At 39.4% G+C, this 12,587-nt stretch overlaps 1 long non-coding RNA gene across 2 annotated transcripts; it reads right to left on the minus strand.

Annotated features, from left to right (window-relative positions):
- Positions 1-4,524: 4,524 nt before the first annotated feature.
- Positions 4,525-7,138, minus strand: LOC127535845 (uncharacterized). 2 transcript variants are annotated; one of them, XR_007944722.1, is made up of 3 exons: positions 6,647-7,130; positions 4,737-5,683; positions 4,525-4,651 (listed from the first exon to the last, which is right to left on the minus strand). It is a non-coding gene; the product is annotated as an uncharacterized LOC127535845 (long non-coding RNA). The 2 variants fall into 2 exon arrangements; XR_007944720.1 differs by having other exon boundaries at positions 4,525-5,683; positions 6,647-7,138.
- Between the last annotated feature and the right edge of the window lie 5,449 nt (positions 7,139-12,587).

Here is a 12,587-nt window from a genome sequence, read left to right on the forward strand (position 1 = left end):
GAAGCCTGACTGAAACACTTCAAACAAATTATTCCTTTGTAAGTGTTCACATAATTGATTTGCAACTGTTCTTTCCAGAATTTTAGAGAGAAATGGTAGGTTGGATATTGGTCTATAGTTAGCTAACACATCTGGATCTAAAGTGGGCTTTTTAAGCAAGGGTTTGATGACAGCAACGTTACAAGTCTGTGGTACATAGCCTGTTACTAGAGAGAGATTAATCAGATCTAACATTGAAGAATTAAGACGTTTCTTCGTGTGTGTTTGTTTCAGAGCCTGTGGTTCAGCTGGCAGCTTGCTGTACTTTTGTTGCCTATCACACATCCCTCTCTCACTTCATTTCCGTTCTGTATCTGCCCTCGTACTGCCAAAAAAGTAACACTTAAAAATTTGTGTCAATTTAATTAATTAGCTTGATTTGTCAGGTTTTTAATGTGCCAAAACTGCTGCGCTACTACACAGTATCCCACGGCTGCAGCATAAATTGATACATTACCAGGAATTTCACATGTCCTGCAATGTCAACCAGCTGACACAGTGAACAAACGTGTTAAATTACATTTAGTGAAATATGTTTGTTTGACCTAAGACTGGTATCAGTTTAATCTCTGTAATAGATGGTAAAATTATCCTCACATGGGATTGCATTAATTTCAGGCTGTTCTCACGCTGTATTGATTCATTTACCATGGCTGGAAGCAGGTTTTAGTTGAAGATGTATCATAGCAGACACGAAACAGACCTACAGGCCAATGACCCAAAAACACTTCATATGTTTTTTTATCTGACATCATCCAGCAATAAATGTCCTGGTTATGATGGAGACATCAACGATATAAAGACCAATGCAGCAAGCTGTGTATTTTAGGAAAGAAGAATGATGAGGACAGAACATCTCATTATGTCTTATCTACACTAGTGGCATGAAATGAACCAGCAAAGAGTCTACTTACTGTAATGTCTTTGTGACGGGTCACAGCTTGAACAGCCAAACACAAAGCCAAGACATGCAGTAATGATAGCTTGGTGTTTTCAGAAAGGTCAAAGCTAATATTAATGGAGATGTTTCAACAGTCCATGTTGAGAGAGAGAAGCAGGACGAGGGATCCTTCACTGTCCCCATAATGGGTCACGTCCTCCCTTCGTTGTCGTGACGATACACGCAATGCTTGCAGACTAATCCACCAGGAAGTAGAGATGAGCATTAATCACTCGTCCTCTGACGGCACGCACAGATTACACACACACTAATGCAGACACACACATGCATCTGCTTCATATTCATATATTCTGCTTACTAATGTATCTTAACATATTAAAGCTTTCAGTAATCCAACTGTCAACCCTTTTCTTTTAGTTCTATTTGAGTACATTATTTATAAAAGCGTACTTGCAGAGGTCATAAATAGATAAAATGCAGAATTACTGTGTGGACATGTACTGTTAGTTCAGATTTTCTGCTGACCAGACCGGATGAAAATACAAGGATCAAGCTGAAATTTTACAGTCTTATGACACAACATGCCAACAGTTGTCTGACCACTAAAAGCCCACCAGACCGGCTGCTGTTTTATTAAGTCACAGCTGTGCCACGAGGGGTTCAAAGTCAAGTCTTTTCCCCCCTCAGGGCAAATACAGTCATAATCCGAAGGTCATAATCTAGCAGAGAGGTGGCAGAGCGGGCTGGTAATCCTCCTTCATCATCATCATCAGGGAAGCCCTTGCCATCGCCATCGCCACCGCCACACCCGCCCCCCTCCTGTCCCTGCTGGAGTGAACACATCCGTTTGGGCTTTACACCAGCTCTCACGACTCTCATGAAGCAGTGGAAAAGTGGACGGCGAAGGGAAGCCCGGTGAAAGCGTAAAGACTGGAAGAAAAGGGGAGATGAAGCGGATGTAGGAGGGTTTAATATCTGGATGTGTGGCTTATGAGGCCTTTTCATTTGCCGAACAACAGACGTTCATTCATGAAGTGGTCTGCACGTCACAGCAGTATCCTCTCAGTGGAAGTCTCCCAGCGTGTCTGGACCATGCAGGCTGCTGTTCCCTATGATGACGGCAATGATACAGGAGGAATGGGTTGCATTAAGTTTGCTTTATCTTGGTTCCAGTGTCTGGGGAATTATTGGTCTTCATAAAATTGAGCACCGGTATATGTGAGGATTGTTGTTAAAGTTGTTGTCTCTTTGTTGAACTGACATTCCCAGATGTGGGCCATCAATATCATGGTCGTGGTATCACCATTTTGATTGTGAATGTGGGTTATGAACTTGCCTTTAAACCATAAATCTTTACCCTATATATTAGGACACATGATTGCCTGTAGTAAATCCATTTTCAGTAGTTCTGCAGGATGTCTCATGGCTTCTCCTATCTGATTTCTGTGAACCTCAAAAGTGCTGTGTGGATTGGCAGCAGTTTGCTGTTCTAGCAGAATGATAATCAATGATCAGTGATTCCAGACTTATATGCATTCCAAATCAGATTCAGCATACACACAAAGAATTTTCAACTTTTGCTCCGGAATTCGACATTCATCTCAAACTCATTATGGCTGTTAATTTGCTAGAAATCAAGGAGAAGCTCACTCATCTTTCATATAAAGAGCAACAAGCTGTGGGTGGTGAAACTAATACTAATAATTTGATCTGAAGGAGTGTGGCATCATGGGAATTGTGGACACCACTATTGGTCACCTAGGGAATTTCATGTTTTCCATGAAAACTCACACTTTTATCCATGTGCTAACATAACTCACAAGCGTTTTGTAATCATCAATGAGCCTTTCAACACCACTAGCTAACACAATGTAGCATTAGAACACAGGAGTGATGCTGGAAATGTTCCTCTGTACCCCTATGGAGATATTCCATTATAAATCAGCCGTTTCCATTTAGAATATTCATTTACCTCATTAACAATGTCGAGACTGGATTTATGATTCATTTAATGTTATCTTCATTGAAAAACTGCTTTTCTTTAAAAAAAGGTCATTTCTAAGTGACCCTAAACTTCTGAACAATAGTATAGCAGAAATTGTATTCACTGATTAATTAATGAATGAAAGTTTTATTCATGTTACATTAGGTTGTCTATATTCATGTTGATATTTCACTCTAATAAAATAGCTACACGAAACGTTAGCTACCTTTACTGCTAAGTAAGTTTACTACCCATACAGCTAGCCTATGTGGCACATTCAGTCGTGGGATAGCCTACCGCTGGTATCCATTGTTCACGACTAGCTTGCTAGTTCATCAACTTCATCTTTTCTTTCCTGTTGCACTCTGGTTAGAATCATCTGGTATTTTTCATGTTTCATTCACTACTGCGGGTAAAAGGAATATGGCACCACTGACACACAAATTAAACTCACTGTTACACTGAAAGAAATTATGTATTTCACTGTGTTCTCTGTAAGTACAAAAGCCAACAACATAAACAACCAGTGTTGCCAACTCCTCAGTAAGGAAAGTCGCTATTGGCTGTCCTAAAATTCGCTAAGTCGCTAAATGATGTCATCTGCTAATTTCCATATTTCCCAGTTTGCATGTAATTGTAATCAATGTTGTAGGAGAGAGGAATAACATTGTGGAAGAGACCAAAAAAGGGAGTATAAAACACCCAAAATATGTTTTTGTACAAGAGGCTAAATGCTGTGGTTTATTTTAGTATGACAGTGAAGAAACATTTTCATTTATATCCCGCTCCGTAAGTCTGGATGGGATCTGTAGTGAATTTGTGCATGCCCGATTCATCTGCCGTCTGGCTGCGGAATGATGTATCCTCTAATCAGACACTGGGACTGCTGCAGGATTACTGGACTGACAGCCTGTGCTTTGGGACGGGGAGGAGCTCACAGCAGCACTTGCTGCTTGTTGAGGACAGTAACTGCAGAATGATCCGAGTTTTCCTATCAGTGTCTCCAAAACGGCAGAAAAAGTCGCTAGATTTGTCGCTAGTCGCTTTTGACAAAAAAAAGTCACTAGGACGCTTTGGAAAGTCGCTAGATTTAGCAAGAAAGTCGCTAAGTTGGCAACCCCGTAAACAACATTATGTCATTTTTTTAGCCATTTTATTTCAAGAATGTTGTACATTAGAGTTTTAAATTACACCAGAGGGCCCCCCTAGCTCTCATTTGCGGTCAAAACAGCTAGCCAAACTAGCTAACTGAATTGTTGCACACTTCGACATGAAGTCATTCCTTGGTGTGCATGAGTTTTAAACAATACTTCCTTGACTTTGCTTCTCTGAAAATACAGAAACACAAGCACAGTAGCATACCATGGCAACCTATCAGGAGTCTACTGAACACCTACCACAACAAATCTTCATAACCACCCTTGAATTTGCTAGAGTCTCTGCTTCCACTGTAATTCTTAGAACACACTCATTCTGAAAATTTACATATAAGTTATACTCCAGCAGGCTGCCCATCTTAGTAAACGCTTAAGTGAAGCACTGTTTGTCACGAATCTGAGCTGGTTGGACCCAAGCAGAGAGCCACGCTTCCAAGACCAGAGGAGATGAAGAGTGATTTATTGTTGGGGATGAATAATGGCCAGGATGGGGAAACCAGAGTGCATGAGCGGGGGGTTCCAGGCAGGAGTGGGGGGTTCCAGGCAGGAGTGGGGAACCCGGACAGCTGGCTGCGTGGAGGCAGGAGAAAAAACAAGGTTAGAATAAAGCAGGAATTCAAACAGAAAATGTCAAAGGCTAGAGAGCAAACCGAACTGCATGGTTTCAGGTTCAATACTCTGGCAGGGAGTGGAAGGCTGAGCCGGTACTTATTGTAGAGGTGAGTCGTTAGTGAGATGATAGTCAGCTGTCCGGGAGCCGTGGAGGTAGTTGATTGCCTGAGTGGAGTCAGCTGAGAAGCTAGACTCCACTCAGGCACCGAGCTGTGGGAGGAGAGTCAGGGTAGAGAAGCGGATGGGAGACAACCAGACAGACAGACAGGGCAGAGGAACGGAACTGTGACACTGTTTTAGAAAATATGTTTTTTTTGTTTAATTTGCAACTTCTGTGGAAATGTCATTTTAGCATTAGTAATAATCTAAACCTTTTACACAATCGCTACATATTTATATTGCGACTTTTGGGCATTTGAAAATACATAAACATATGCACATTAGCACAACATGGCTGCATTTTGAGGCTGTCAGAAGTCTACTGAATGACACATCCCATAGGACCCCTAAGCTGCCCACAGCTTCACTCTCTGTAACCATAGATTAACCTACTAAGAGATCACAGCTGCAAATGAGCATAATGTATATCAGATTACAAGTACACAAACCGGTAATCCAAACCACAACATCATAATAATGCATATGAATGTTGGTGGTATTAGATATCCATTAATATGTCCAGCATTATTGTTGATCCACAGAACAAGTGACCCACCATTATCAAAGCTTGATAGTTACACTTGATATTCACTCATAAATGTACTATACATGTAATTTGACTTTATTGGGCTAATTTGGAAGTAGTGATTTATTTTGCACAGGATTCCGTATTGGACATTTACAGGGAAATAACATTTACCATTTGGCTCTTCTGTATCTCATCTGTTGTTCAGGGTGGAGAGTCTTTGCTGCGAGATATTTTGTTCAGTTTGGTGTGACAGCGACGACGGCTGAACCTCTTCGAGCGAGATCGGATGCTGGGCGTTCGGCCTAGGGTTGAGACAGATACTGGGGTTTAAAAATGTGCCGAGGAATGTGCACAACACAAAATCTGTTACATAACAAAGGTTAGTCTTTTTCTTTTTCTTCTTCCAAAAGTTCATTAGCAGATCGAGGCTTGGTGGTTGTACCGGCTGACAATCATGCTCTTAGGTGTATTAAATACCACAATGGTAGCTTTTAGAAGATGGGGAAAAATTGGGGTGGATAGAAAGGCTGCCTTTATTCAATCGGGATTTCCAAGTGACTGTAATCCATTTAGAGATAATTCCAACTAAAATATGACTAATCTCACAAATCGTAAATCACCAGTAAGTGCTCATAATCAAGAGGGGAGTTTTCCTTGGGAGCCATATTAGGGGAAGTCTGACAAGTAAATGTTTAATTACCGGCATTAGGAATCCTTTTAAGCACAAACTCTGTGGACTTTCTGCAACAGGTTATGATGATGTCTTTGTGTATTCAAATTAGATTGGATTATAATGTCATAAAGTCTTTTGAATCATATCATTAAGTGTGCAGATGACACAGTAGTAATGGGTCTCATTCGGGCAACAATGATCTGACCTACAGAGAGGAGGTGAGGCGACTGATGGTCTGGAGCGACATGAACAATCTAGTCCTGAATGTCAAGAAGACTAACTTCAAGAGGAAGCAGCCCAGCCATTCACCTGAGGGTGCACATTACAGACAGTCTGGACTGGTTGTTTCACACATCACCTTTGGTTGAACGGGTTCAGCAACATCTGCACTTCTGGAGTGTATAGGTAGGTAGATAGATAGATAGATTGTCACACCCCTCTAGCTGCAGCAAGCCGGCTCATTAACACAATGACATACAGCTGTACGGAGAGCGCAGCCGGGAGAGATTATCAATCAGTGCTGCATAAAGCCTGGCATTCTCCATCTCCCCGATGCAGCATCATTGACAATTCTCGTTGCTACACTACTCACCCTGATACCGGCTGTTCACCGTTCCCTGCATGTCGTCTTCCCCCTGGATACCCGTTGCCACATCTCCCCTCCTCACCTCGGAATCCACGTCTGATCGTCCTCCCTGCTCCGCTCCACAAACCCCTGGATCTACTGCTGATTCCACCTGCTCCATCGCCCCAGTCATGTCCCTGCTATCAGTATTACCAGTTTTGTTTCTGTGCCATCTCCTGAACCCATTTGGACTAAGAGTGAGTTTCCTTTCCATGTTTTGAATTTGGTTTTGTTTAGTTTCCCACCGCAGCCGTGCGCTGTCGCTTTAGTTTCAGTTTCGATTCCTGTTAGTTCATTCCCCGTGTTTCCTGTTTTGAGTATTTTTTTAGTTCTTTATTAAATTCACCAACCCGTCTGTGCCTGCTGCCTGGGTTCAACTCTGTTGTATGACATGGATAGATATGTACACTACTGTTTAAAAGTTTGGGATCAATTAGGAATGTCCTTATGTTTGAAGGAAAAGCACTTTTTTTTTCCAATGAAGATAACATTAAATGAATGATAAATCCAGTGTAGACATTGTTAATGTGGTAAATGACGATTCTAGCTGGAAGCGGCTGATTTTTTTTTTTTTTTTTTTTTTTTTAATGAAATATCTCCATAGGGGTACAGAGGAACATTTCCAGCAACCATCACTCCTGTGTTCTAATGCTACATTGTGTTAGCTAATGGTGTTGAAAGGCTCATTGATGATTAGAAAACCTTTGTGCAGTTATTTTAGCACATGTGGGAGTTTTTATAGAAAACATGAAATTGCCTGGGTGACTGCAAACTTTTAAACAGTTGTGTATGTAGTCTTACATTTATATATTGTAAATATTTTTTAACCTGTATTTTTTTTTCTTACCAGTCCAATTGTGAATTTTTGCATCGAAATATAATTCATCAAGTGAACCAACTAGTGTATGTTCTGTTTAACAATAAAAGTGGCTATTCTGTTCTGTTCTATTCAGTGATTCTGCTTTGCTTCCTAATATGTATTCTTTTTTCACTTATATAATTTATTTTTTGTGTCCTGTACTTGATAGCCTAGATGTATTACAGAAACATTTTTTCCCATGTTCAAAACTTTATGCATATTAGAAATATATCACACATATCTGTGTTTTGGAAGATTTTTAGTAACTGAATACCAAGCGCACCAGTCAGCCACATTAAAACCACCTACCTAATATTGTGTAGGTCTGAACCTTCAAGGTAGAAACATGAGACCCCTGGAGGTGTCGTGTGTTGTCTGTGGGTTCTGGAGTTGGACCTCCTTAAATCAAAAATGTTCTGTCACATCCCACTGATGTTAAATCCAGTTGGGATCGGGGCAGTTTGCTGGGTCAACACCTTGGGCTCTTTGTCGAGTTCCTCAGATCTTTCCAGAAGCAGCCTTTATTGTATGATGAGTGTTGTTGCTCTGTGCTTGGTCTGAAATGTGTACATGTGGTTGTAATGTGGATCATTTTGAAGTAGTTTTACATAGACCATCTCTAGTGCTGTGTAGAATGGTCGGACTGCACCTCATCATTGTTCCGCTATTGGGAATTACTCAGAACTCTGTTTACTCAAAACACTAATGGTGGAATTGTTTTGATGGTAAGTTTGTATACAGTGGCAGGCTTATACTTGCAATCAACATCCAATGAGTCAGGCTAATGTTAAAGTAGCATCCACAAGAATGTAGGGACCAAGGTTTCCTGGCAGAGCATTGCTTCGTAACAAGGTGATTAATGTCATTTATCTGTCTGTGGTTTTAATGTTGTGGATGATAGGTGTAAATCTCATCTGTTTTTTTGAAGCTGACTGAAAACATCTGACATTACAGCCACAGCTGTACAACATCCATTAAAATAATACAAGAATGAGACAGTCTTTTGTGAAAAGAAAAAGTCCTAATATGGCACCACTTCCTTCTTTTATGCATGCGTGCGTGTGTTTAGGATAACTTCATTTACTGTTAAAGATTCGGTGACTTCATTGTCTCACAATTCCTATTTTGGGAGTGAAGAAAACCCCAGTGCTGAAGGAAAAAGAAAACGGGTCAGAGGTATTGTTTGGCCTATTTAGGACATCTGTGCTGAATATTGAGAGGGATGTTTTACATGTAGATGTCTGATTTCCTTTACTTGGCTGTGATTGTTCATTTTCCAGCTGATCCACTCAAGCTACAGATATAACAACCTTTACAGCTTGAATCTCCTGTGAATCTACAATATCTATTTTGTGCTGCTTACTTCTCATAATGTTAAGACATTCTGCACAAATTCCACATTCAGCCAAAGAGCTTCATTCAGAGAAGCAAAGATGCAACCTTCTGAAGGTCACTGTCAGAGCTGTTGGAGTGCTGAGGTGTGTAGATTTCCTGTTATGCTTGCAGGTTTTAGTCTATTGTGCAAATTTTCCAAATCACTTTTCCCTCTACCAGTCTTCTGTCTGCCGGTGGTTTTTAACAACCAGTCCTTTAATTTATCAAGCGTCTATGGTTGGCATGAAACATGAAAATGACTTTAAAACTTTACATAAATGGCTTGTTTATTACTATGCGTGCTGCCCATTCCATTCTTGCACCAGTAAATGATGAAGTCTCTCATCTCTACAAGAAAATAATTGTGGTGCTGCTGATGTGTTACAAAATGGGAAACAAGACTTAGGATTAGATCTATTTTGGATGGAAATCTGAGGATTTGTAATGATGCTGGTGCATGCTCCACAGTGATTACAAGTATGATGTTGATGTTTTAGACACAACCTTCAGCCTTGTACCAAGCCAGCATGCCTTCTGTAGCTCATGCAGCCCGGTGCCAGTGTCATTTTCCCATAACAATCATATGAAGCTGAAGCTCCATGGTCCAAAGAGTAATAATCCAGGCTGGCAGACACTCAAGGACGAGACCCTCCTCATCATGTGAATACAACAGCCTTCGACCTCTCTGAAGAAAAACGGCATAAACTGAGCAGAAAGGTGGTGACTTTCTATGACCTCCTATTCCTATTATAGTGAGTTATCTCCTTATTCAATTTGTGCCATGTTCACATTTCACATTGATGCTATTTCTGATACGCTTTATTTACTGCTGCGCAATCCTAAAGGCCCAGTTATGGAAAATATCTTTTTTTGGTCCTCTTTGCACAGAGAAGAATAATGAAAGCAGCAGATGCTGCTAAATTTACCCAAATTAGTTTGTCTCCCTGTCATTGAAACTGATGTGAAGAGAAGAGACAGCTAGTCCTTCAGCTGTTTCTACTGGAAGTTGTTCAACTATTTCTGAGTGATTGCTACCAAGTGGGAAGATAGTAGGAAGCTGTCGGCTCAGAGCCAAAGGCAATACAAGCTCTTTCTGTCACTTGAACAGTGCTACGTGAGAAAAATATTGTTCTGGGTCATCCTGTGTTTCTGCTGAAGGATACCTGATGAGAGTATTCAATCAAGTATTTAGAAGAAAAAATGAGCAAAATTACAAAATGAAATTATGACTAGAAGATCATCACAGTAACATACAAGGCAGGATAAACTAAGCAGAAATTGATGGTGGGAAAAATAAGAATACTTGCTTCCCGGTCGAGCATATCTACTGTCAAACACGACCATTCAAAAATGTGGGTTCTCTTAGAAATGTTCTTATTTTTGAAAGAAAAGCACTTTTTTTCAATGAAGACAACATTAAATGAATGATAAATCCAGTGTAGACATTGTTAATGTGGTAAATGACTATTCTAGCTGGAAACAGCTGATTTTTAATGGAATATCTCCATAGGGGTACAGAGGAACATTTCCAGCAACCATCACTCCTGTGTTCTAATGCTACATTGTGTTAGCTAATGGTGTTGAAAGGCTCATTCATGATCAGAACACCCTTGTGCAGTTATGTTAGCACATGGATAAAAGTGTGAGTTTTCATGGAAAACATGAAATTGTCTGGATGACCCCAAACTTTTGAGTGGTAGTGTATATAAAAAAATTAACCATCATGAAAAATTTAGTCTTTGAGTAAACACTAACAAAAAGTTGATCATGTAGAATTCAACTAGTGATATTTTCTGAACCACGCTTCATGTCACAATATTATAGAAAAATACATAGAAAATATTAATTAATAATTAATAACATTTGGCCACAAAAAGGTTTTTTTTCTAATGTTCATAACTGATTGACCAGGTATGACAAGTTGTACCAAAAAAAACACACTATTAATATTTTTTTTAAAAGCATAAAGCTTGGTTTGGGAATTTTTAGGTCATCAGGATGACACCCAGCACAATATAACCACGACTAAATACATCAATCGGTTGGGATCGTGGATTTTTTTCCTTACTGGAAAGACATGAAACGAGAAAATAAATTCCCCAAAATGTCTAAATAGTTATCTAAACACTAAAAACATTCATGTCTGGTATTGAAGCGGTCCTTTTTTTCTTAGGAGTACATGTCTGTATATTTCAAACAACAAATTCACCTGCATAATTCAGTGAATTCATCCTAACTTTATTGTGTGCCGTGATCTAAAACAGAAATAGACTGGTAGTAGAGGAGCCAGCATTAGTGTGTTTTTATTTTACTGTGAGCAGTGACAGGTTTAGAATCAGTCATAAACCTGTTGAAAAAGCCAAACTCTCATCCTGTTGTGACGGTTCACCACAACAGTAACATGATATACATTCACATCTAGACCTCCAGTTTAACTGATGTATTGGATGTAATGGCAGAATAAACAGCAACGAGCAGTTAAAAGGTCAAAGGTCAGAGCTGCTGAACCGCACCGGCTGTAAATCTGTGGATGGATCACATAGATCAAAATTTATTAGGTTTGTTTGACCTTACTGAATGGAATGCAGCCCACATTGCTTTTTTCGGATGTAATAATAATAATAATAGTAAAGTGCTCATGTCACATGTCAGTTTAGCAGACATCTGAAGAGGACAAGTGATATGCTGTTATGTAAAAGCACTGCATGCATAAGAATCTCCTAAGGCAGCTTGTGACAGATGCAGAGTGAAATAAACACAGATACAGTACATTATTTGTAATTATTCTGGGTCATTTGATGCACCAGGATAGCTATATATACAAACACCACACATCCAACTTGAAACATAGTCTATTTTGATTATTTTTTTTAAATCAAGTTTTACCAATAAACTCACAAAGCAGCCACTGAATGCACCCAAACATCTTGTTCTGCTTCTTCTCCAAACACAATAAACTCTCATCCATCTTGTTTTACTAATGAGGGCTTGTGTTTTTAACTACTATTTATTTCAACAAACTGTGCTGGTGTTCTCCCGTTGCACTGGTGTTGTTTGGTTTAGAATTTAAATAGCAACATCCAACCAGGGCAATGATGGAATTTAACTAAGCACATTTAACAAAGTAGTGTATTTGCAGTGCTCACAGAAAGTATTTACTCTCTTTGGAAGCTTTTCGCTTTTTCACCATTGAATCATGGAGAAATTGATTTAATTTTAGTTTGACAAAAACTGTCCAAAAAGACTCTTTCATGTCAAATTGAAAACGCAAGTCTACAAAGTAACGTCAATTCATTTAAAAGCATGAAAAGAAATGGAAATGCATTAGGTGAGAAAAACACTTCTGCAATCACTCATTTTGCAGTTTACATTTAAAATTATTTGACATTTCTTTGCAGAAAACAATTGTCACTTTGATATGAAATAGTCTTTTTGTAAATTCTAGTAAAAAAGCCAATTGACCAGGATACAATTCAGAAAAAAAACAAAAGCTATAAACTGCCAGCTGGAGGTGAATTATTTTTATAGGCACTGTAAGTATAATTTCAAGGCACTTGTAGTTGGTTATTTCCATTTGATGCTACTACATATGGATCATTACAGAACTGCAGGACATTCTACGTCCCACCCATCAAATTTCAAATAATCCATGTACAAAATACTAAAACATGCACT

This window comes from Acanthochromis polyacanthus, chromosome 1, assembly GCF_021347895.1.
Source record: "Acanthochromis polyacanthus isolate Apoly-LR-REF ecotype Palm Island chromosome 1, KAUST_Apoly_ChrSc, whole genome shotgun sequence".
NCBI lineage: Eukaryota > Metazoa > Chordata > Actinopteri > Pomacentridae > Acanthochromis > Acanthochromis polyacanthus.